This window comes from Mus pahari, chromosome 5, assembly GCF_900095145.1.
Source record: "Mus pahari chromosome 5, PAHARI_EIJ_v1.1, whole genome shotgun sequence".
NCBI lineage: Eukaryota > Metazoa > Chordata > Mammalia > Rodentia > Muridae > Mus > Mus pahari.
The window spans coordinates 74,714,290-74,738,394 of NC_034594.1; the positions used below are offsets into that span (position 1 = coordinate 74,714,290).

Genomic DNA, 24,105 nt, shown 5'->3' on the forward strand with positions numbered 1-24,105 from the left:
CTTCTGGCTATTATAAATAAGTCTGCTATGAATATAGTGGAACATGTTACGACTAAATTCTAAGGGCATAAAGTAAGTGCAAATTCTTCATCTCCATGGAAGACATATTTGGTTTCATATAGTATATTCATAATTTACCTCTTATTCTTTTAAATATTCATGAATGACGTAGTCCTTAAGTCAACAGAATTAGCATAAAGTATGGTAATAAGTTAAGAATAAAGTAATGTCTTTAACGTTGCTTCCATAAACTGTTCGCTAGGCTTTTAACCTTTAATAAGCTAAATGCTTCCATTTGTAATGCTAACTACAGTACAATAAAAATTTGCCAAATTAATGCTCAATAAACATACAAAGAATGCTACATGAATTGGATTATACAGTAAACATTTGGGTATTTTTCTCCTAAGAGGAGGTCTATTGTGGTCAGTTCATTCTTTTATGTGTTGTTATTAGCATGCAAAATAAGTCTCTGCCATATAAAGGATTCATGAAAACGAGATATGAAAGTCAAGCTTTAGGGGCTGCAGGTGGAGTTCAATGGAAGAGTGTGTGCTTCACATATGAAAAGCTCCAGGTTTAATGTCAGCATTAAACAAAGACATCTAGCCAGGTATGTGCCTGGACTGTGTGGGTTTAAAGGAAACTTAAATTGTGTCTACCAGCATTCAGAGCTTGAATCTGGGTCATATCTTGGGTTCTCCTCCCCCCCCTTTTTTTTTAAATGCCCAAGACTGAAAGAGAATGCAGCCAATTCCGAGACCTACCTGAGTTTGTTCTAAGATTACTTATTGTAACTGTTCAGCCTGATTGTACTTTGACTGTTCTAGTGTGCCTTCCAGGAATCCGGGCCAGAAGCAGGAAGAACTGAATCGCCTGCCCAGTGGCTCACTCTTTCACACCTAATTATCCCCACATCAAAGTTCCAACAACACTATTTCAAAGATTTGATTCTTTGAAAGTGGGGTGTTACAACACACCACTTAATTTCACTTGTGTTTTGTAAAATAGTTTTTAATTTTCTGGTGATTCTCTTGCTCATAGTTTACTGAGATAAGAGTGGGGTTTCCTGACTCAGCTTGGTCCTGCTTGTGAGCTCTCCACTTCACCTTTGAACCTTGCAACTCTATTTCCGAGGAGTCCAGATTGCTCAGTCCCCACTGACCCCTCTCTCTTCTGCAGTGGTTTCTGGTAGCCTTGTTCCTCAGCTCCCATTATAAAATTTCCAAGCTCAGGAGAACCGCTTCTACCACAGTAGCTAGCTAATGCTTTCTCCTTGGGTTTTCTTTCGTCTTTCCTTTGATTCCCCAGACCTCCTCCATCCATCCTCTTTTCAACATGGAAAGATGCCATTTTCAAAAGATAAGATTTAAGAGTTGTTATTGTTGTTGTTTTAATATTCACTCTCAGTATTATGTAATTCTGTAAAAACCATCTCAGTTACATTCACTTGGAAAACTTTTTAATGTGCCTGACTCAATATCAGAAAATCAGACACCAGAAAATAGAGCAATGTGGTTGGCCAGAGAATGCCTCATTGGCATTTTTAGTACTATCTTTTAATTACATTACACGTTCAGTGACTGTGTTTGTGAACGTGTTAAAAGGGCTTTAGGAAATAATGAAATGGAAATGGAAAATATGCTACAGCTTTTGTAACCTGATTTTGGAATTCAGTTGATCACAATTCAGGATCCTTGAGGAATGGAAGTGAAACTGGGCCCCTCTTCATTCAAGAAAGCCTTGCTGCTAACGTCCTCTTAAAAGTCATTAATTTTACATTTTATAATCTAATGTGGCCTCCTGCTGTCATATACTACAGATAATCCCGAATTTGAAATTGATACACAGCACCTTAGGAACATATTTACTTCCCTGAATTGTCCGTTCCTGTCCTTTTCATCCTTAGTCCTCACATTATTTATAGTTTATTCATGCTCTACCTGAAGACATTAGTCTGGACCCATTTAAATATAAAAAGTATAATTGGACAGGCTAGTGAGCCCCAGCCCTTCCCCTCTCCGCAGGCGCTGCATGTCTTAACCTGTTGGAGACTGGAAAGTGAGCAGCCTAATTCCTGAAGAGACCTTGGGCACACTCTTCAGCTGTCTGGCATACCCTGATCACTGGTGTTTCTGTCATCCTACTCGCCGATTTAACCTTTCTAGGGTCAGCTTTGTCTTGAGTTTGAATCCAGCGTCATCGATCTTGGACATCAAGGACTTGAAGCACTTAAAGTGAACACGGGCCTAAATGACCCAGACAAAATGCCCTAGAATGAATCCAAACCGGCAACATCTAGCTGTGGGTGTGTGCAGAAAGGATCCTGTGAGAACGAAGGGAATACAGAAACAGGCCAGCCCCTGTTCCTCATGCTTACCTGTGCACTGCTGGGCTATCCCTACCCCTCTCATCCGCTGGTTTCCTTCTAAGCTCTCCACCTTGTTGAACCCAAGAGATTCAAGGGTAATGCAGTTTTCATCACATTATGTTCTAAAACTCACAGCATCTAGCACAGCAGACCATACATCGAGAAATACTTTTGTTTGGATTAGATATTGAAAAAAAGAAATGCTGATTTCATCAGGGTTACTATTTACCATGTGCACATGTGGATATGCCACTAGACCGAAGGGGTCAAAGGGACAGTGAAGCAAGAGCTTAAGATTTTAATCCAAGGATTTTAAATGGGAAAAGGCACAGAAGAAAAGGGTAAAACAGACTAAAGTACACAGCAAAGCCCCGCTCTAGAAAAACAGTAAAAAAAATACAAAACAGAAAGTAGCGTGGCCATGGTGTAGCTATGTGGTGGACTGCTTCCTGAGTGGAGGCCAGGCCCTGAGTTCAGTTTCCAGCACTGTGGGGAAGGATGGATAAGAATGTTACACTGCATAAGCAGGAAACTATAGAGTATAAATAGTATCTTGGCAGCTCTATAACTAATGCTTATTATTCAATAAATACTATATGCCAGGAATTGTCTAGACCACTAGCCCTCATAAATAACTAACAGATTAAAAACAAAACAAAAAAATACAACATCAAAAAAACAACAACAAAAATAATTAAGCCAAACAGGATTATCTCAGCAAACTGTAAAAGTGCAATAAGAGGTTAAAAAGAAAAAAGAAGTGCAAAACGACTTTTTTGAACAGGGGGAAAGAATTGAAAATGTCTTGAAAGCATTTCAAGAGGTGAAAGTAGTTAGGGGAGTGTATTGCCTACTTTTAGGTCCGCCTGACACAGGTTATCGACATTTTAGAAGTAACTTCCATTGAGAAATTGCCTCCACACCGCAGGTTTGTGAACAAGCCTGTGGTGCATTTTCTTGATTAATGATTATGTGGGAGGGGTCAGCTCACTGTGGGCGGAGCCACCCCTGTGCTGGTGGAACTGGAAGCTATGAGAGAACAGGCTAAGAAAGTCATGTGGAGCAAGCATGAAAGCAGCACTGCTTCATGGCCTCTGCTTCAGTTCCTGCCTACAGGTTCCTGCCCTGTGTTCCCTCAGTAACGGAAGGCTACCTGGAAGAACAAATGAAATAAGCCCTTGCCTCCCGAAGATGCGTTTTTTTTTTTTGTTTTGTTTTGTTTTGTTTTGTTTTTTAATAGAAATGACAGAACTAAGTTATGGAAACAAATTAATAAGTAGCTCATTATACATGAAATTCAGGACCTGCTATTGGGTTATGTCACTCCCATTCAGCACTTTTATTGCACTTCCCAATGTGGCAGCTGTCCTGAGCCTCTAGAATTTCTCCTATGTGTTTCGGACCTGCAGGCCTTGGGCTGTATAAGACCAAGGCAGCTAAGAATCTGACTCAGCGCCCCCAACCACGAACCTACTTAAAACATAGAAGAGCACTTTGGAGATTTTGCTCTTTTTTTGGTAACTCGGCTGTATTACCTAACTTGTTTGTGTTCACTCCTAAGAATGAACTATGTAGCTACCAATGCCGCATTTCTATGTCAGAAGGTTGGGCACACCTGCTGCAAGTCAATAATAATTTGAGATACTTTTTAAAGCTGCATCCTTATCTTGCCCAATAGTTTTACCCAGATTAAAACATAAAAGAATGTATTGAACTTCTCCAAGGTATAATTCTAGTTTAAAAAAATGAAACACCTGTGTAATCACCATAGCAACAGGTAGCTTCCCCTACAATCTATCCCCACACCTTTACAGCAAACCCCTGCTCTTATTTCACCACATCTTGTCACATTGTTCTTCCTGTGCACATTTCTTACATCTGTTCAGTTAGACTAGATATATCTTTATCACAAATATCTTTCTGAGCTCCTGAGGACTTACAGCTTTTTTTATATGGCCGGCAAGGAAAGAAAGGATGAGAGAAAGTTGACAAGGAGCCTGGGGCTAACGACAAAGAACACAGGCTCTCCTGGGCTGTGCACCTTCCACTGTTCTCATTAAAGAACAGAAACTGGGCTTCCCACAACCCATGCAATACCTAACCTAGCTGCTTAGAAATCCTATTCAACTGGGAAGAAAGAATAAAACCCATCTCTTTGGAAGCATGGTCTTTGTCACTTTGGGCTCAGGTTGTGTGCTAATCCATCAGACATGACACAGGTGGAGGAGACATTATAAACTGGGCTGAGGTGACAGTATATAGGCAGACAATCATGACAGAGTACAGGCAAATGTGCCCATGTGCCAGAACAGAGCTGTTCACGTAGCTGTCAGATTTCCCATCTCGCTCCTTTTACCTTTGTGTGTAACTCTCATCCTGACTCCTCTGCCCTACTCTTGGTACGAGATTGATGAGGAGGCATGAAGTGTTCACATTCAGGGCAATTCTAGGAGCTGGTCTATTTTAATACCAGTTGGTACAGTGCACTGGTACAGCATCCTAGGCCCCAGTCCCTCCACTGGACTAAGTAAGTCATTAGGCAGTTTAATCTTTGCCAAATAGGTTAATAATAACAATGGTCCTCTCCTCATAGGGATCTTTTGAGAGTAAAATAAAGTAGTTAGAATAGTTTTTTGGCACACAGTTACATACTTCAAGCTCTCTTTTTACCAAATGACAGGTAGCAAACATCTCTGGAGGTTCATGTTATATGCACAATCACTATGAAAGGCGTGCTTGAGTGAACTGCAAAGTAAATGTCAACAGAAAATAAAACCAGTGCAGAAAGAATTTGGGAAAAAGAGGTAAATCATCAACATAGAACTGTGTGCCATTCTTTGGTAAGCCCTAACTGGGGAAGTACCTAACAACTTGGAATTTCGAGTTATTTTCGGCAATGGTGGTTTCTATCAGTTTTATCATGTCTGTCTCCTTTTGAACACGTAGGCTCTTACACCCTTAGGGGTGTTTGCTCTGTGAACTAAATATGGTTTTTAAATAAAGTTAAAATATTCTTTCCTCCCTTTCTACTCCCAAGCCTTCCCTTGAAAGCTTCCAAGCTTATATAGAGGTAATTGTGATAAAACTAAATGGGATATGTATTCAGCATCCACCTTTGAGAGATTCTGGTAAGACAACAAGATATTATAGATCCACAAGTATTTTTTGTTTTCCATTCCTTCGCCTTCAAAAGATGTCATGGTTTTCATTCCAACCATGAAGTGATTAACTTTAGAACAAATTGGCCAATGCCCACCCAAATATAAAGGCCAGGACTTACAAGTGAATTCACTTACAAGTGAATGTCTTTAGAAACTTCAAGCAATAGGAGTACTTCATCCATAGTTCCTTCAAATGTTTCACAACCTTAGTCCTTTTTTCTTTGTTCCAATATTCTCTGGACAACAGAATTTTTGTTTAGTTTCTCCCATAAATACTACAAAGTATTTTTCACAATGTTAATTATATTTATTTATTTATTTATTTATTTGGACAGGAATAAGAAACTCAAACTGCTTTCCTGTTATTTAATGATACAGATAATTCACATTATTAAGCACAATACAACTATATTTCTTACACACTTAGGCAATTAAGGTTGAACCAGTTCCTCACATGGCTAATTTTCGAACGGCCCAATAATTCTCTTCCTCCTCCTAATGTCACTGTGTCCAGTCTTCCAATGTCACTGTGTCCAGTCATCTAATACCTTAGAAGTATCCTTTTCTAAAGCACTCAAGTTACACTCTGTACTCATACAATGTTGATGTGGAGAAAGGACATGCTTCTGCCCATTCTTCATACCAACATCTAAATTAGGAAGTAATAATTTACTACAATCTATTTCAGTCATAAAACATTAAAATTAGCATTCTCTTTGAAGAATCTTACTATTTATTGGGTTCAATCTCTTAAAGTCTTTTTTTTTTTTTTTTTTTTGGTTTTTTTGAGACAGGGTTTCTCTGTGTAGGTCTGGCTATCCTGGAACTCACTCTGTAGACCAGGCTGGTCACGCCTCTGCCTCCCAAGTGCTGGGATTAAAGGTGTGCACCACCATCGCCCGGCCCTCTTAAACTCTTTATTTCTTCCCAATTTTTTATTAGGTATTTATTCCCAAAGTCCCCTATACCCTCCCCACTCCCCGACCCACCCATTTCCACTTCTTGGCCCTGGTGTTCCCCTGAGCACACAAGAGGGCTGCCACTACCCCTAACATTCACCTAATGGTTCCAAGCACCTGACCCTGGTTTGAAATCATCTTAAACAACCTCACTGAAAACAAGACGCCCCATCAGCTGAATTTCCTTGGAGTTTGGCTTTTTCAAGACACAGTGATTTTGTGTTATGCTCTAAATATTTTAATCAAAGAAAAGAAATGACATATCCTCCAAGTCCAATTTAAATGAATATTTCATTAATCTGGAAGCCTACTGTCATGAGCATCTTCACATATTCTATTTTGCTTTTCTTGAAAAAGCTTTTTTATTTGATGGCTTCAGCAAAAGGAACGCACATCATTTGCACTGGTTCATGTGAGGCTGAAGAAGCTCTACTGTGGCAAGTCTCTCCAGGCAGACGGAAGGCAGATGGCGCTGATGTGTTCAACAGAGAAGAGTGCTGATCACAGAGAGTCTGCCAATCAAACACCCAGGGAAGGGATGAGCTCCATCTGTGTTTTAATCACGACAGCAAAACCATCCAGGGTAACTGCCAGGGCTGCACATTTTCATGGAGTACAAGCGACATAAATGAAAGTGGAAATTCCCTTATACAATACTGGCTCCAAACCAAAAAAGAAGGAAGGGAGGCACTGTCAATTATGAACAAAATCAATAGCAGCGTTTCTTTCTAAAATATTTCTGATATACTGCAGTGTTCCGTGCTGCATTCTTTCTCTAAGGCAATTCTAATATAACTGAAGGACTTGTGCAGCTAAAGAAAAAAGATGGTATCTAAAAAAATAAGACTTAAAAACATTTTGGCTGTCTACAAAAATGAGAATATCTATAATTAGATGTGTACATTTATAGATGGATTATATGTTTAAAAAACATTAAATATATGATAGAAAAAAATTATATTTTAGTAAAAGAAATTTAAAGTAGAAGCACTTTAAAAACTTCATAGCAAGAGATACTGTCTTAGTCAGGGTTTCTATTCCTGCACAAACATCATGACCAAGAAGCAAGTTGGGGAGGAAAGGGTTTATTCAGCTTACACTTTCCATACTGCTGTTCATCACCAAAGGAATTCAGGACTAGAATTCAAGCAGGTCAAGAAGCAGGAGCTGATACAGAGGCCATGGAGGGGTGTTCCTTACTGGCTTGCTTCCCCTGGCTTGCACAGCTTGCTTTCTTATAGAACCCAGGACTACCAGCCCAGGGATGGCACCACCCACCATGGGTCCTTGATCACTAATTGAGAAAATGCCTTACAGCTGGATCTCATGGAGGCACTTCCTCAAGAAAGGCTCCTTTCTCTGTGATAACTCGAGCTTGTGTCAAGTTGACACAAAACCAGCCAGTACAGCTTCCTTGCCTGTAAATAACTGAATGTTTTCAAAAGGCTGTATATATACACGGTAGGGCCTTGAATGACAGGTGAACAATGGATTGCAGAGGGTTGATTTTGTCCATATTGAAGGAGACTTTCCCATGAATAAGTAGGGTTTCTTGGGACAAATGAGGTAAAGGGAAGGACTTACTAGACAGAGGATGTCTTGAGTAAAGGCAGATGCCTAACAGCTTCTTCATGGAGACTTGTTCCTTGAGAGTGGTGACTGCCTGGGTCAAAGAATGACATGAGGATAGAAAAGAGCATGCCCCAGAGCTGGTGGAAATTAAATGTTAAAAATTGGGTTGCAAGAATGTAAAATGATGATAGGAGACTAGAGGCCTGGGGAAGTCAGGAGAGGTGGGCAGAGATGGGAAACATAAGGAGGAACCAGAGAAGAAGGTTCAAGATCTAAGTATGCCAAAATGCAGTAGATTGAGCTGCTCTCAATGATACTATGTATAGAATTAGTATATGTTGTCTCATAATTACTCATTGAATTAATCTAATTTATTATGTTTATTTGGCTAAACTATTTTATTGCATAATTGGAAAAGCTTGTATTATCATATAAAATGTTGTTATTTTCTATCTTGAAGACAAACGTAAGTGGCACATGTATGTGTATGTGTGTACATGTAAATGTGCAGATGTGCATGGGGGTGTGGAGGCCAGAGGTCAATGTCAGATGTCTTCCTCAATGACTCTCGACTGTGCTTTTTGGGCACAGTCTCTCATTGAACCTGGACCTTCCTATGTAACATGACTAGCTAGCGAGCAATCTCTAGACTTTCCCCTCGCCCCACTTTGCTAGGGCTTGGCTTGCAGGATGCACCATTGTGTGTGGATTTTTATGTAAGGGCTCAGGAACAAAACTCAGGTTCCTATGTGCTTCTGCAGCATTCATCCATCCCTTTAACCTCTCATTCACTGTTTCTTGTTTGGAGGATCTACCACCATTCATGTTATGTAACTGTCTTACCTTAATTTTATTTCCCAGTGTCTCTGATGACATACACTATTTTGTCACAGCAAAGATTAAAGACTTGATCTCACTGGATGTCAGTGTTCATGCCATAGAGTTCAGAAGTCAGTTTGCATTATCACACTCTTATAATCACGGATGATTAGCAAGTCAGTGTATTAAACGAAACAATCTTCTAAAACCACAAAATTTCAGAAATAAGATCCCAGTCACCATTACAATTCTAAAGTCACTGAAACTTTAGACTGTTCAGAATGCAGATTCCCAATTCAGTGCCTTCTCCTCAGCCCTGGAGAGTAAGAATGTGCCCAGTTAATTACTGACAGCCCTGGAATGACCAGTCACATCCTTTTTTGCTTTTAAATTTTTAAATTTTCACCAGACTACAGTCACATCATCCTCCAGCATGTTTTCTCAATGCAACAAATGACTATTTTTTTTTAAAGAAAATGTATTTTCTCCATAACACGTTAGTGAGAAGAATAAATTACTAAACGTAGAGAATACAATCCATTCTACTCTGTTACATTACAACATTAAAGCCTCGTTTCTCCAGACAAGTAAATGTATATGACTCAATAGGTTTATAATTGTAGCCAATAGTCCAATTAAACAACATAACGAGGAGGCAGCTATAATCCACCACAGCAAAGAATAAATGCTTCAGAAAATAATAGATGTTTCTCCACTGGGAGAGAGAAGAGAAACTTCAATTAGGAGAGAGTACGTGAGAGAAAGAGGAGAGTCTCTGACGCTTAAAACCTTCAGAACCCCACTAAAGCCAATAAAATCAGTTATTCCACACCTTATTATGAGCTATCAGTAAATATCACACTGGGACGTATCATTTGCCTTCTATATATTCTACTTTGAAAACTGTCTAGGCATGAATTCCCAGTTACCTTTAGTTCCCTCTCTTCCTTACCTTTACCCAATCTTTCAGTAAACACTTTAATGCTGGACTCAAAGTATACTCAACTTCTGACCCACTGTGCTGCTGTCCCTGACACCTCCCATAAAAGCTATCAAGGCTCTTTTCCATATCCCCTAAACTTGAATTCTTGGCCTCTTAGCATCTTTTATCAAAACTACAGGCAAGGCGAGTCCTATGAAACGCAAAGCAAGCCGGGCGTGGTGGCGCACACCTTTAATCCTTTAATCGGGAGGCAGAGGCAGGCGGATTTCTGAGTTCAAGGCCAGCCTGGTCTACAGAGTGAGTTCCAGGACAGCCAGGGCTAAACAGAGAAACCCTGTCTTGAAAAAAAAAAAAAAAAAAAAAAAAAAGAAAGAAAGAAAGAAAGAAAGGCAAAGCAGACCCCATGGCTCCTAGGCAACTCCTCCTGGTGGCTCCTACTCTTATAAGGAGGGCTAACTGATGGTAGGCACTCCATCCTGGTACCCACTCGCCTGCTCTCTTGATTAATTTCAGCTCACTCACTCAGCCCTAGGCATACTGACCTTGATGGCACACACTTCTACCAGGGCCTGTGGGCTTACATCTTTCCCAGGGTACAAATAGCCTTCCTGAAGCTGTGCATATTCATTCTCTCCAATACGTTCACTTGCTTTTGATATGCATTTATTAGGGGCTGATTCATGTTTTTGTAATGTGTGCGTTTAGAGTTGCTTTGATGAAATTTCCACATGAAGCTGAAGCAAGAGTTGGAGTCCTCTCTCCAGGCTCTCCTGGAAACAACTCCTGTCGCATGAGTTTGAATACAACCAGCCTCAAAAACTGGAGAGTATACATCTATTATTTAAAATGCTTGAAGCATGCAGGAGACAGTTCAGAAATTCAGAGGATGACGCGTTTGAGCTTACTAATCCTCAAGAGTGACCTTATCAGTATCCCTTAACCTTTGCCCTCCTTCTCCTCCTCATTTCTTCCATCTCTTCATTCACTCAGTGTCAAAGATTGGAGTGAAGTCATCTTCAACAGCTTGTCCCTTCCCCCACATGCAGTAGTTACCAGTGGTTCCCACCTCCTTCCAATCTCTTTGACTTCAAGTTGCTTTTATTTCTGTTTACTTAAAGAGTTTAAACTGTTCTAAAGACAAGGAACATGATCTCACTTGTCTTATAGATGTAGAGAATAGAGAGGCAGAGGAGGTCAGTGCAAGGGAAAGGATGCAATCAAAGGTAATGTGTCTGGTTAAACAGAGAGCAAGGGGTCCTGGAGTACCCTAGCACAATAGGGAAAGCGCAGATAATGATAATGCACTGTACAGTCCAAAAAGCTAGACAAAAAGACTCTGGAACTTTTCACACATACACAAAAAGAACTGGGTAAAAGATGCATTTAGCCTGATTTAAATTTTTTATGGAACAGACATGGAGACTGTTGGTCACCACACTAATATGTGTAATTTTTATTTCATGTGTAGCTTTAAAATAATTTTAGTTTTAAATTTTAAAGGACTATAAACCTCTCTCCATTTTTCATCAATATAAGTGTTGGTTCCTCATGTAGTGCCTAAGGCCCTCTCTAGTAAAGAATTGTCTTGAGCATCCAGGTTGACCTCCCAAATACTTTTAATCCAGGAAATGAGATCATTTCCCACAATGCCTACAGTTCTCATGTCAATTCCCAGAGAGCTTGTCATTATACATATGTATTCACTTCCTCATTCTTTCAAGAGATAATTATTTGTCACTGAATACAGGTGAAAGTGTGTTCTCAGAGCTGCAGACACAGTGGCAAATAAAAGAAAGTTTCCTGCTGTCACGGAGTACAGGGTCCCTGGGTCACATGAGACAGAAATAAAAATTAACTCAACTACCAAGAAAGCTGTAATTTGTTAGCTAGTTGTTCATGTTAAAACAAAAACAATCAAACAAACAAAAAAGAGAACTGGAAAGCATTTCTCTGAGGCAATCAAGAATGATAAGGTCCTAATTTTAAAGTCTTCAGAAAGGTTTGGCAAACATCTGAAGATCTGAGGTAGTAAAGAAGACCACGCACTCTGTGGGGTGAGAGCCACTCAGGCAGGAGCTAGAACAACTGTTCTGATTGGCAAATACATTTTTTTCCTGTGTCAGAAAGTGTAGAAATAAGATCAAAGGGATAGGGAGATCAGCTGTGAAGACTGGCCTTTGAGCACCTGCTTTACAAAGAATAATAAGATAAACAATCTGAGAGTTTGGAGAAGGGAGACCCAACCTGGCATATGCTTTGGAAGAATTGCCGTGGTTCTACACTACCTCTGGGCTTCAGAAATCTGACCAGTAGTTACAGGTCTGTTGCCAAGATTGAAGCAAGCTCTAATGATGTTTGGATCTGCGTGGGGGCAATGGGGAAGGTTAATAACAGTTGGATTCCATATATGAGAAGAAGAGAAGATGAATGTCTCCAAAGTTATCTGGAACAATGAAAACAGTGTTTTACATCTAATAACAGTAGAACATAAACAAGGTATGTTCTTTTAATATTCTGAAAGTCACATTTTATAAAGCAAAATGGCAAATGTGAAAAACAACATTTAAATATACTGTATTTAACCCAATATAACCAAATTACAATTTCAAGCAAGTCAATCAATATAAAACTTATTAAAATATTTCAAATTATTTTGCATTTAATGTGTAATGTATATTCCAATTTAGAGAACCTGCTTTTATGTTAAACATGTGAGTAGTAACTGCCAGAGCAGGAAACTAGACAGATGAAATATTCCCTTCTGCTTTTAATACATCCAAGTTATGGGAAGTAAGCCAGTGCTTACCAATAAAGGGTTAGTTAATAAAGTGTACTATAAACAAGTAGCTACTAAAAGACACTGCTCCAAAAATATTTAAGAGTATCCATAACGTGACCATAGTAAATGACGAGGAAAGACAGAAAGAAACTAACATAGAAAATATGACCTTGTAAGAGGGGAGTAGAAATAAGCCATGGATACTCCTAGGAGCCTGGAAAGGCATACACTAAGTGCTCATAACGATGTTCGCTTGGATGACTGAGATGGGAAAGCTCTGGTATGGGGTGGCAGTAATAGTGTACAAATCACACTTCGAATGTGTATGAGATACCTCATACGAAAATATGTTATCCATAGTTTATCACTGAGGTTTGGATCAGAAATACAAATTTGGACTCTGTCAGTAGGCAGATGGAATTTAAAGTTACAAGACCAGATGAGATCATTAAGAGAATGACTTTACCAGAGTCCTACACTCCAGCTTTAGAGTCAGGAGGATGAGAGAGAATCAGCACGGAGCAGGAAAGTACAAGTTAGGACAATGTGATGCTCCAGGCACTGGAGAAGGGTGACTCATTCCAATCGTGGTGGAAAAGTCCAGTCAGAGGGAAGGACACTGAAACCCATAATTACCAGTGTCCAGAAGTACAAATATATGTTTCAGATGACTCACTGAATTATTTCATCAACAACAGTCTTTATCTTTTTGTTAAACACCAAGTTTAAGAACCACTAAACTATCCGTTTTCTTGGTATTAGTATAAAAGTGAAGAAAAATTCCAAAGAGAACTGACCAATATCAATTCTCTAGAGAGGAGGTTCTAAAAAATTGGTTCAAGAAAGGGGAAGGGAGCTGGAGATAAGACTTGGTGGTTAAGATCACTGGCTGTTCTTCCAAAGGACTCGGGTTCAATTCCCAACACTCACAGCAGCTCACAACAGTTTGTAACTTCATTCAGTTTCAACAGATACCCAGCCTCCAAAGGCGCCAGGAACCCAGGCAAATGGTACACACATACACATGCAGACAAAACACCCATACACACTAAAATGATGATGATGATAATGATGATGATAATGAGGAGGAGGAGGAAGAGGAGAAGGAGAAGAGGAGGAGGAGAAAGAGAAGAGGAGGAGGAAGTCGTCTAGTTAGGGCTGGAAGAAATGTCTCAGAAGAACATGTACTATTCTTCCAGAGGACCAGGGTTTGGCTCCCAGCACCCACATGGTGGCTCATAACCACATGCCACTTCAGTGCCTGGGAGATCTGCAGGTGGCTTCTGTACACACAGAGCACATAAACACACTCAGGCACACACATGTACACATACAAAAAGAAAATAAATTCTATTCAAGCAAAGAAAGGAAAACTAGAGGCAAGAAGCAGGCAACATGCTACACAGTTGTGTATGAAGGAAGCACAGAACTAAGGGAGTTTAAAGCAGAGTCATTTCATGTTCCTCGTATTCCCATTTTATCTCAGCACACGGCCATGTCTTAACTCCCTCCCAATATTGCTTCTCTGACAAGGATTAAAAACCAGTGACTATATGTAGAGTGAGTTCTAGCACTCTGGCCAAGTGACCTAACTTATTGGATTAACATGAGATCTCACTCATGATTCATATCATCAGGAGGATAAAACTACAACCCAAGACAAACACTTCTGAAAAATAACTGCAATCCAATAATTACTAGTGTCCAGAAGCATAAATATATATTTCTGGTGACTCAGCTGAATTATTTCATCAACAGCGGTCTTTTTGTTATCTTTTTTTGATAAACACCAAGTTTAAAAACCATTAAACTATCCATTTTCTTGGTATTAGTATGAAGATGAGAAAATTTTCCAAGGACCAAAGCTTTAAAGTAGATAGCTAGTCAGGTATCTCGTATGGAAGTAAAATGTATGTGCTGTAAACCAATCAGGAGAGGAGATTATTAAAATAAAGCATACACTGATCAGACAAATCAAATATTATTTCAACTTGCAACATTTTACTAAAGCTAAGAAAATTTCATGTTATGCTTTCTGTACAACTAGTCTTGCATCAATGGTTTGGCTTGCTCGAAAAACTTCACACAGGGCTCACATATTAAAAAATAACTGTAGAAAACTATCCAAATTGTTGTATGTTGATTCAAGGGTAAGTATGTCTCCCTCTTACCTCATTTAGAGAACTTTTTGAGTTTCTTCTACACAGAATATAGAGACTTCCTTTTGTAAATATTAGCACCAACAACTGAGAAATATTGGCCAGAGGACATATGGGTTATTGGAACAGCTGTAGGAATGTTATGTAATGTAAAGATTTTAAGTTTCCCCAACATGGGCTATAGCTGGTGGAGAGGATATGCTAAATGAACACAGAAGGTTTACCATACCATAATCCATTTCACTGGAAATGTTTAAGAAGCATTGTGTTGCTGCTTGTGTGACCATCCTAGGATCCAACCCCACCCACCCACCCCAGGCTGCACCAGCTACCTGCCTCCTGGTTAACAACTCTGTCCGTCCATTAGCTGAGCTTTTCAATAATGTCTCCGATCGTCTCAAAAGGGAGTAGTAAACCCACAAACAGGAATCCGTAGTTGGGGAATGAGGGCCAGTGGCCTCCAGATGAAGCGCGATGCTGTTTCATGAATGGGAGTTATTTGCTTGAAATATAATTCACAAGAAGCTCAAAGGAAGATGGAAGCCAGAGACAGACAAGAGAAATGGCTGTAATGTAACTGTTTGTGAGGGATGTGTATGCCATACCTGGAGTTGTCTGTGAAAAAGAAAAGTGCTCTGCAAAGCAAAACAAACAGGAGAAAAATCACCCACCAGAGTTTTCCAGTTAGCTAACCAGAATTAAGAGCTGAGCAATAAAAAGGTTAACCAGGTAACAATGGGTTGGCCATCAGGTAACTCAGGATTTTAAGAAAAGGGTATTCTTTAGCTGGATTAGAACAAAGTGAATGCTTTACATTCTACTAAAATTACTGTTTATCAAGCATTAGTATGACAGGTAAAACGATAGTTAATAAATGACAAAAAAAAGTCAGTCAATCTCCATGCGCATGCACATGTACCTGCTCTTAGCTCATACTTCTGGAAGCAAAAGATGGTCTTGTCCTTTGATTAATTCTGCACTACGATGAGTGAATCTCACCTGAGTGAGGGCAGAATTCTATATTAATTACTGTGATTGCATTTGAGTAGAAGAGGACCAAGATGAACTTTCCTAGTACGGCAAACATTGCTACCTGAATCTTGTGCTCTAATATTGTAATTGATAAATGATATTACTCTCTCATTTTCCTCTACTGAATTTCTTGGGCATGTTTTAGCTTAAATTGTACCATATAAATGCTATGAGACTATTTATGTTTTGAGAAGGTGATCACAGCTCTTTTATTGAGACTACAAAAGGCTGACCAGATAACTTCCAGTTTCCTCTCTTATACCTTTGACATAGAAGAAAAGTACCCAACACTCATTCAAGAAACCAGCATGGCTGTGGCTGCCTCCACAAATCAAACTTCCATCCCTGCCACAGCCTCCTCACTTCTTGCTACTTCGCTTATGACAGTCAACAGGCGCAGGAACCAATCCTCTGTAAGCTTTTCCACTTGACTTGTTCACAGAGCATCAGTCTAGCAAGTCCCAGTGGAAGAACCGCAAGCATTATTTCTGTGCTTTCAAACCCTTTAAAGTACCGACACTTGACACTTGGGATTCTTTCCTCCCTATTTGCCCCGGGCTATGAGATTCAGCTGAGAAAAAGAGGGCCCTTTAATTCCATCAATCCCCTGTTCAAAAGACTGTCTTAGAACAGTTAATTTCAAGCAAATGTAGCAGTTGTAGGATCCCATTTCCATAACACAGCGTGGCAGAAATAAGGCCATTACAGAAGAGTAGGTTCTCCACAAAGGATCTCAATAATTGCTTTTCTTTCTTCACTGTTCATTCCATTTTAGAGAGGAACACAATATTAAAGCATCAATAATTAAGAAAAACAACCAAAGGCAGGATCAGTAGAAAAATGGGTGGTGGTGTGACAGTTCTCCAATCTGCAAAGAAGTTGGACTAACCAAGACTCAGGAGAAGCCCCCACCTCCACCCCTGTCAACTGCTACTTTGCTCCTTGACTTGGCTCCCCCTAGCGAGGAAAAAAATCCCCCTAGAAATAAGACTCTGGACAAGTTTTCAAAATAGTAAGCTATCCTCACAGTCTTTGAAGTTTTTGTTTTGAAGTCTCCTTCCATCTTCTCAACCACCCAGTGACCAAGAAGATTCCAAACCCTTAAAACTCGAATTCTCATTAGTTCCTTTATCTCTGATTTTTTTCCCCACAGATAAAACTTTTAAAATAATTTTTCAAACAAAGTAAAAAGGATTAAGAAAGCAATGGAGCCTGTTCATTGGCTGCTTTAAGATGAAACAGTCTCTTCCATCACAGAGAAAGCAGCTTTTCTGTGAGGCTCATTCTTCCTGCCTTTGTTTGTTGGCTCACTCCTTCCTCCCTCCCTCCCTCTCTTCCTCCCTCCCTTCCTCCCTCCCTCCCTCCCTCCCGCCCTTCCTTCCTTCTTTCCTTTCTCCCTCCTTTTTTTCTTTCCTTTCCTCCCTCCCTTCCTCCCTCCCTCCCTCCCTCCCTCCCTCCCTCCCTTCCTCCCTCCCTCCCTCCCTCCCTCCCTCCCTCCCTCCTTCCCTCTCTCTGTCTCTCTCTCTGTCTCTCTCTCTCTCTCTCTCTCTCTCTCTTTCTTTCTTTTAAATGAAATAGATTACATCCTCTCCTAATCCTCATTTACTAGAACTAGAGAGAATCAGCAATCAGTATTCTACTGGATATTCTTACTTTTGAAAACTCACATGTAAAGGTGTTTGGGCTTTGTTTGTGGGTTTATATGGTTAATGAAAAGAAGTGCACATTAAAGCGAGAGAACAGATGTGTAAATAATACAACAGAAGAAAACACCCAGTTTTAAAATCCCCACAGCTACTTTCATAGACGAGTAGTTATTTGGTTCTCTGCATTATATAACTTATTGATTATATTTTTGAAAGATCTGTTTATTTTATGTATGTGAGTTCACTGTAACTGACTTCAGACACATGAGAAGAGGGCATCAGATCTCACTACAGATGTTTCTGAGCCCTCATGTGGTTGCTGGGAATTGAACTCAGGATCTCTGGAAGAGCAGGCAGTGCTCTTAACCACTGAGCCATCTCTCCAGCTCTTATTGATTATTTTAAATGTTATTTTGATTGACAAATACCCTAACAACAGAAACTCAGATTTTCATTTTCAATGACTCCTAAGACCATACACTACCATGGACACTAAATGAAATAGAATGAAAATCACTACTTCCTACAGCACAGATATTTGCCAATGCCCTGCACTTGAAGCAGGGTGCTATGGACTGTTTGGTTTTTCTCTAGTAAGTCCTTCCAATTTTTCTTTAAGAACATAAGCCGAAATCAGCTTTCCTTCTGTCTGCTTTTCTCTAGAGAACTACAGCAAAAGTAACTAAGGACCTCTGCCCAAGAAAGACATTACCATACTTTCTTTCTCACATCTGCTATTGCCAGTTTCTTAGCAACGTAGTTTAAAAAAACTATGACATATAAATTATTTTATGGTTAATATGTATGGAACCCTATATTAAGATTCAGGTCTGATTTATAATAACTGTTATATGTGTGTGTGTGTGTGTGTGTGTGTGTGTGTGTGTGTGTTTTGTAGCTGTGCCTGGAGATATTGATCATTAGAACATAGTGTGGCTTTCCTAGGAAGCCATAGGGCAAACCTTCCAGTACCATCAGCTTGAGCTTATAATTCATATGGCTTCCTGACAGATCAACGAATGGCAGCGTTATTCAAATCTTAGGATTATTAGTTCTCATATTTGGGTCTCCAGTGGCCCAGCCATTACCCTTCAGATTCTAAAAATACTCCCAGGCTCATCCACATATGACTTAACTAATAGAATTTTGTAGTCTCTAATCATCCTTGTTTAATTAACTCGATCTGATGTTAGCCTCTCAATAAAAATATGAAAGTGAGAAGAGTGTCACTTTATAGACCTCATCTCTGTGACATAGGGTTTTGAAAACAGGAGTTGGTGAAACATTTCTTTCTAATTCAGTTTCCCCTGACTACTTATCTTGAGGAATTTTATTATCCTTCAGGAGGCTGGCATTCAATGAATTAGGTCAGAATTTCGTGTTCTCTATTGGCACAGCTTTATGTAAAAAAATATCAGATTTGTGAGCTTAATGTTATGCTTCTGAAGTAGGCCGAATAATGGCCTACAAAGATGCTGATGCCCAAAACTGTGGAGTCTCTGAATATGCTATGTTGGCTCTGTAATAACCATGCAAGTGGCTAAGGTTAAAGGTGTCAACATGGTTAGGCTGTCCTGGGTTATACAAGTGGACCCAAGTTAGGGGACATCACACATCTTTCAAAACAGAAAGCTTTTTTTTTTTCTTGGCTGCAGAGAACCAGAAAGATAGCAGTGTGAAGATCTGTTCTCTCTTGCTTGCTTTGACAGTGGGGAAAGGAGGCTATGACCTGGCAAAGCCCTTGGAAGCTGTGAGGGCATGGAACTTGATTCTTCCTCAGAGCCTCCTGGAAGAAATTTTTCTCAATCCTGTTGACTTGTAACCACAGAACTCTAAGGTGAGACATGTGTGCCCTGTAAGCTGTAACTCCTGTAGCAATCCGGTAGAGCAAATGGCAGGAAGCTAATGGAGCATCCCAGTCATGCTACATAGATCACTTCTTTGGGGGGAGGTCTAAAAGCTGATTAGAGGAATATGGTCCTGTTCTAACCTGGGAATCATGTATTCCAGAGAACAGATGGTGCCATATAAAACCTAGAACCCAGGTTAGAAGTTCGGGACATAATATCACAGAAGGTGCTTCTCTGACTCCTCTCAGCTTGAGCTTCCGGTCTTCTCTGGATGTTTATTTACACATCTGTTTTCTCCATACAATGTCCTAGAATATTTTTGGATTTTCTTCCAGTTATCTGTCTAGTCAGAACCAACATAATCATCTTTCTGCCATGCCTCATGCCATATCTCATTTACCTCAAGCTGTCAAGTCTTCAGATTTGGCACCTCCACGCTTCAGCAAGAACAAATGTAACCGTTAAACTTAAAACTTTCATTATGACATAAAAATAAAAGAGGCACTCTCGTAAGGCAGTTTTAAAGATCACTTTTCCTGAATCGCTTGGGACTGCTTCTAACTCAAACAGGAAGAAGGCTGGACTCCTGAAGGGTCCTTTCCCCAGAGTATTACTAGCATGGTCAAGCTGGAAAACGACTATTTTCAACTTTTAAAGTTGAAACTGAATATATATTTTAAACTGTAAATTCATTTAGCCAATGAATTATGTTGTATTGCTGCAAACATGAGCATAAAAATAAGATATAATTTAGCATGAAGTATATTAGTTTTATGTCTAACACAAGCATTATGAGTGTATTTCAATAAGAGATTTTACAAGTATGGTATCAGTTCAGGTTGAGTCAATTTCTTCAACATTTACCCTACTGTAATCTAGATGAATCTATAGTTTGCTTATATTTTTGAGAATCAGTTTCTAATAGCAATTAATGAGTAACTTATCAAACACATGGGTAAGTATAATTTAAGACTGTTTTAATATAGTTTCAAGACTGGAGAAATTCAAAGAATAAACACTTATGATACTTATGACACATCCTTCAGTTCCAAGGAGCTAAATGTAACTTTTAGTATGGCTTTATCCTCTTACAACCATTATTTCTTACTGACTCTTTATAGAAACGTACATGTAGCATTAATGTTCCATTAACATAATTTCCCAGAAACAAATCAGTTAGTAGACCATATTCCACGGTATTCTAAAAATGCAAGAGACTAGAAATAAACAGTCTAAACCACTTCTTGTCCCTTTCAACTAAGCCATGTGCCTGCGCCTTCTATACAGAGCAGAAGGTTCAGCTTCCTGAAGAGATGGGTAGAGTCTTCGTATGAGCCCTTCTCAAGCCTCTGTCCTCTTGCGAAGCTATTTACTAACAGTTAGAAATCACCTTTTCCTATTCTCCTTAAAACTCACTACCAGAGTCCTTAAGATGTACTGAAATTGTTTACTGGGGATCCAGGGAAGGAACCATGGGCAGAATGCTTGGTGTGGTGACGGAGAAGAGAGTTCTATGGGTTTCTTGATGAGACAGTCTGGGGGAGAAAAGCTCAAACAGAAAACTAACTTCCAGAAGGGAATCTTCACTCACAATCTCCCCCCTGACACCATAAGAGACTGCACAGTACTCTTTTCAGAGACGTGAAGACAAGTGCTCCCCCTTGGGAAGAGATTCATACTTAAGTATTTCATCAAGTACCAAGTTCACTTCTCCACGATACTAGAAACATACGGAAGTCGGATTTAAGCATGCAATTATGACTGTCAGTAGACATTGAGCTTCACAACACAAATAATCTGTGTTCTTCCAACAACACCTTCCCATATTCTGTTATTATCACTTAAGCAGGATAAAATATCAGTTAAAAAATGTGTAATTCACATACTTTCTAAGAGCCTTAGCTGCCCTGTGACACCTGTAAAAAGATTTTAAGTTTTTTTTTTTTTTTTTTTTTTTTGGGAATGCAAACAGTTTAAAAAGGAAAGCTCTTAGTGTGCATGCTGGTTTCGCTTATCAGGGGGGTAGCAGGTACTACATTGTATATTCACAGTGATTTTTATAAGCCCACTCCTACATGTGAATACATATATGCACACATACATAATAGTTTACATACAAGCTATAAACCTGTTGTCGGGGATTGGCTAAAATTTCCCTATATATTATGTTTCAGTTAGAAGTATATTTTAGAACACAAGAAACCTAAAGCAAAATAATAAAGACATTTGGTAATTCTTATAATAGTATATGAAACAAAGCACTTACCCTCCATTGCTAATCACACTGGCAGGAGAGCAACAGGAGAGGGGCTTTATTGTGGGATGAATCATCCCCACGTAGATGCTCTGAGCAACCCGTGTATGCATACTGACATCATCAGGAGAGGCTTGGAGGCAGAGGCTACTATGGTAACGGAGCAATGTGCTGGGAGACAGCCGCCTTTAATTGCTTTAACAACTTCCTGGGGCTCAAGCGACCAGGCTTGGATTTGCTAAGTAGGAAAGGAAGGTTGTCACAGAGGCAGCAACTGTGACGCAGAGCAGAAGAACTCAGTGAATTCTGGAATTACTAATTTCAGCGTGACTTCTTAATGGCAAATGTCATTACACCGTTCCATTGGCAGCATCCTTTTCGCACACAGAGCTCCGAGGAAGGCATAGGTCAATACACAATGCTCCGAGGTAACAGGAGTCTAGCTTTATATATAATTCTCTCACTTAACAAGCATTAATATTATTGCATTACAAATATTCTTTTCCTTAAGAGTGAATGCTTGATTCACTTTGAAAAGAAAGCCCACATCTGTGCCTTAGGATGTCTGCATGCTGATAACAATGACAACTGATTCTCTCTATTTATTTCTCTGGAAGGTGGCAGCTGTGGGTCCATTAATCTCTGAGCTCCACTAAATCCTTGCCAACAGGTCACTTATACAGAAAACACCTCCAGGGAAATGGCTAGTTATTACACCCTGATAAAAATCAGTCAGGAACCCACGACTTGATGCTACAGTTTTCTCGGTGAAGTCTACTGTGTCAAAGGCAGAATAACTTCTATTGTAATGATGCCCTTCTCGGGAAAACCACACAGAACTGAAAGCTTTCCTTTGAACTCTTTGTTCTTCCTTGCCTCTGCCACCCATGCTGAAGAGAGAACACAAGCCTCTTTAACAACACCAGGTTTAGAGTAATTGCTGAAAATAACCATGTGCCAGCATCAAACTGAGGCTATAATGATATCCTCTGCTTATCTGATCGGTTGCAACACTTTAATAAGTATATAATTTATCATCTGTGGTATGAAAACTATTGTTTTCTCTCCCGTGCATATTTGATTGACATGTTTTTCAACAATACCAGGATCTAATTTTTATTGTAACTACTGCAATTGTAAGGATAAGCAAGTAAGTGGGCAGGTCTTCCTTAAGACAATCACAGCACAATAAAAACTGAAGGTTGTCACTCTGTACTATATACTTAGATCTCAGCTTTTTCAAAGGCACTATTATTATCTCTATTTCAATTTAGACGATGCCACGCCTGCCTCTTAATGTTTGCTTTGTAAGTAAACAGCTTACAAATGTCTAACCAGACTGTGGCTTCAAAAACAGTAAATGGAATAGAAAAGTGCCAATTTCCAATCTGAAAAAAAATATAGAGGTATTTTTTTGAACTTAATTGACAAGTTGGGGGTTCTCACTCCTGTAGAGCTTGGGAAAAAAATGAGAGCAGAATAGTAACATGTAGTCTCAGGAAAACAGAGCATGCCATTAAGTCAGTTAACGAGAGAGAGATTTCCAATCAAGCTTCCGTTCTTTCATCTGTGCCCTCTGAGATCCTGTTTGAAAAGCAAAACAAACCACGTTCAGCAAGAAGGTAGGTAAGCAGGAGTATTACCGAGAGCCAAGGAGATGGCTGGTCAAGTCTGTGGCTTGATACTGAGCTCTGACATCCTGAGCATCCCAGACCTTTATGGTGGAAGGAGAGAGCTAACTCCTGAAAACTGTTATCTTGCTTCCACCTGCATGCTATAGCGCACACACACACACACACACACACACACACACACACACACGCTCAGGCACGCGTACACACCATATACACTAAATGTAAAAAACATATTGCTCTACACATATGGCATGATTTAAAAAAAAAAAAAAAAGAAAAAACCAACATCTGTTGGATTGAGGATATAGCTGATAGGTAGAATGTTTGTGTGACATGCATGAGGGCCTCTGAATTCAATCCCTCATGCTCATAACTGTGTGTGCCAGCTCATCTTTGTAATCCCAGAAATCAGGAGGTAAGGCAGGAGGCTCAGTAGTTCAAGGTCATTGAAGCTAGCCTGACCTTTATAAAGTCACATCCCAAACTATTTGTTTATATGACTATACACTGAAAAGTATCTAGAAGTGCTCACTTTGGCAGCACATATACTAAAGTTGGAACAATACAGAGAAGATTAGCATGGCCCCTGCTCAAGGATGACACGCAAATTCGTGAAGCATTCCATAGTTTTCAGCCCCATGGAGGGAGCAACAGTGTCAACAGGCCAGACCCACCTCCAGAGCTCCTGGGGACTGGACCACCAAGTGAAGCGTACACATGGAGCCACCCATGGCACTGGCCACATATGTACTCTGTAGTAGGCACCCTGGCTAACTGAATCCACAGAGGGCTCATCAGAGCTTCAGTGGGCAAGTCCTACACTAATCACAGGCGTTCAAGGATGCTTCAAACAATTCTTTAAAAAAAAAAAAAATCCTGCCTGGCTAAATGGAGCTAGGAAGTAAAAGTAAATTAAGGTTATCAAG

General features: G+C 39.7%; 1 protein-coding gene and 1 non-coding gene across 15 annotated transcripts in view; one reads left to right on the forward strand and one right to left on the reverse strand.

Moving 5' to 3' along the window:
• The window catches only part of Pam (peptidylglycine alpha-amidating monooxygenase), a 272,033-nt gene that overhangs the window by 199,132 nt on the left and 48,796 nt on the right, over positions 1-24,105 (reverse strand). For 12 of the 14 annotated variants that reach the window (XM_029538822.1, XM_029538820.1, XM_029538818.1 and 9 more), the window contains exon 2: positions 15,683-15,762. The exons of 1 other annotated variant lie outside the window; for it this stretch is intronic. The gene's annotated coding sequence lies outside the window, so the exon portion shown is untranslated. Of the gene's footprint in view, positions 1-15,682; positions 15,763-21,557; positions 21,640-24,105 lie in introns of those variants that run through there. One more of the 14 variants, XM_029538811.1, reaches the window with a different exon arrangement.
• On the forward strand, positions 23,704-23,810 carry LOC115064213. Its single transcript, XR_003844037.1, has one exon. It is a non-coding gene; the product is annotated as a U6 spliceosomal RNA (small nuclear RNA).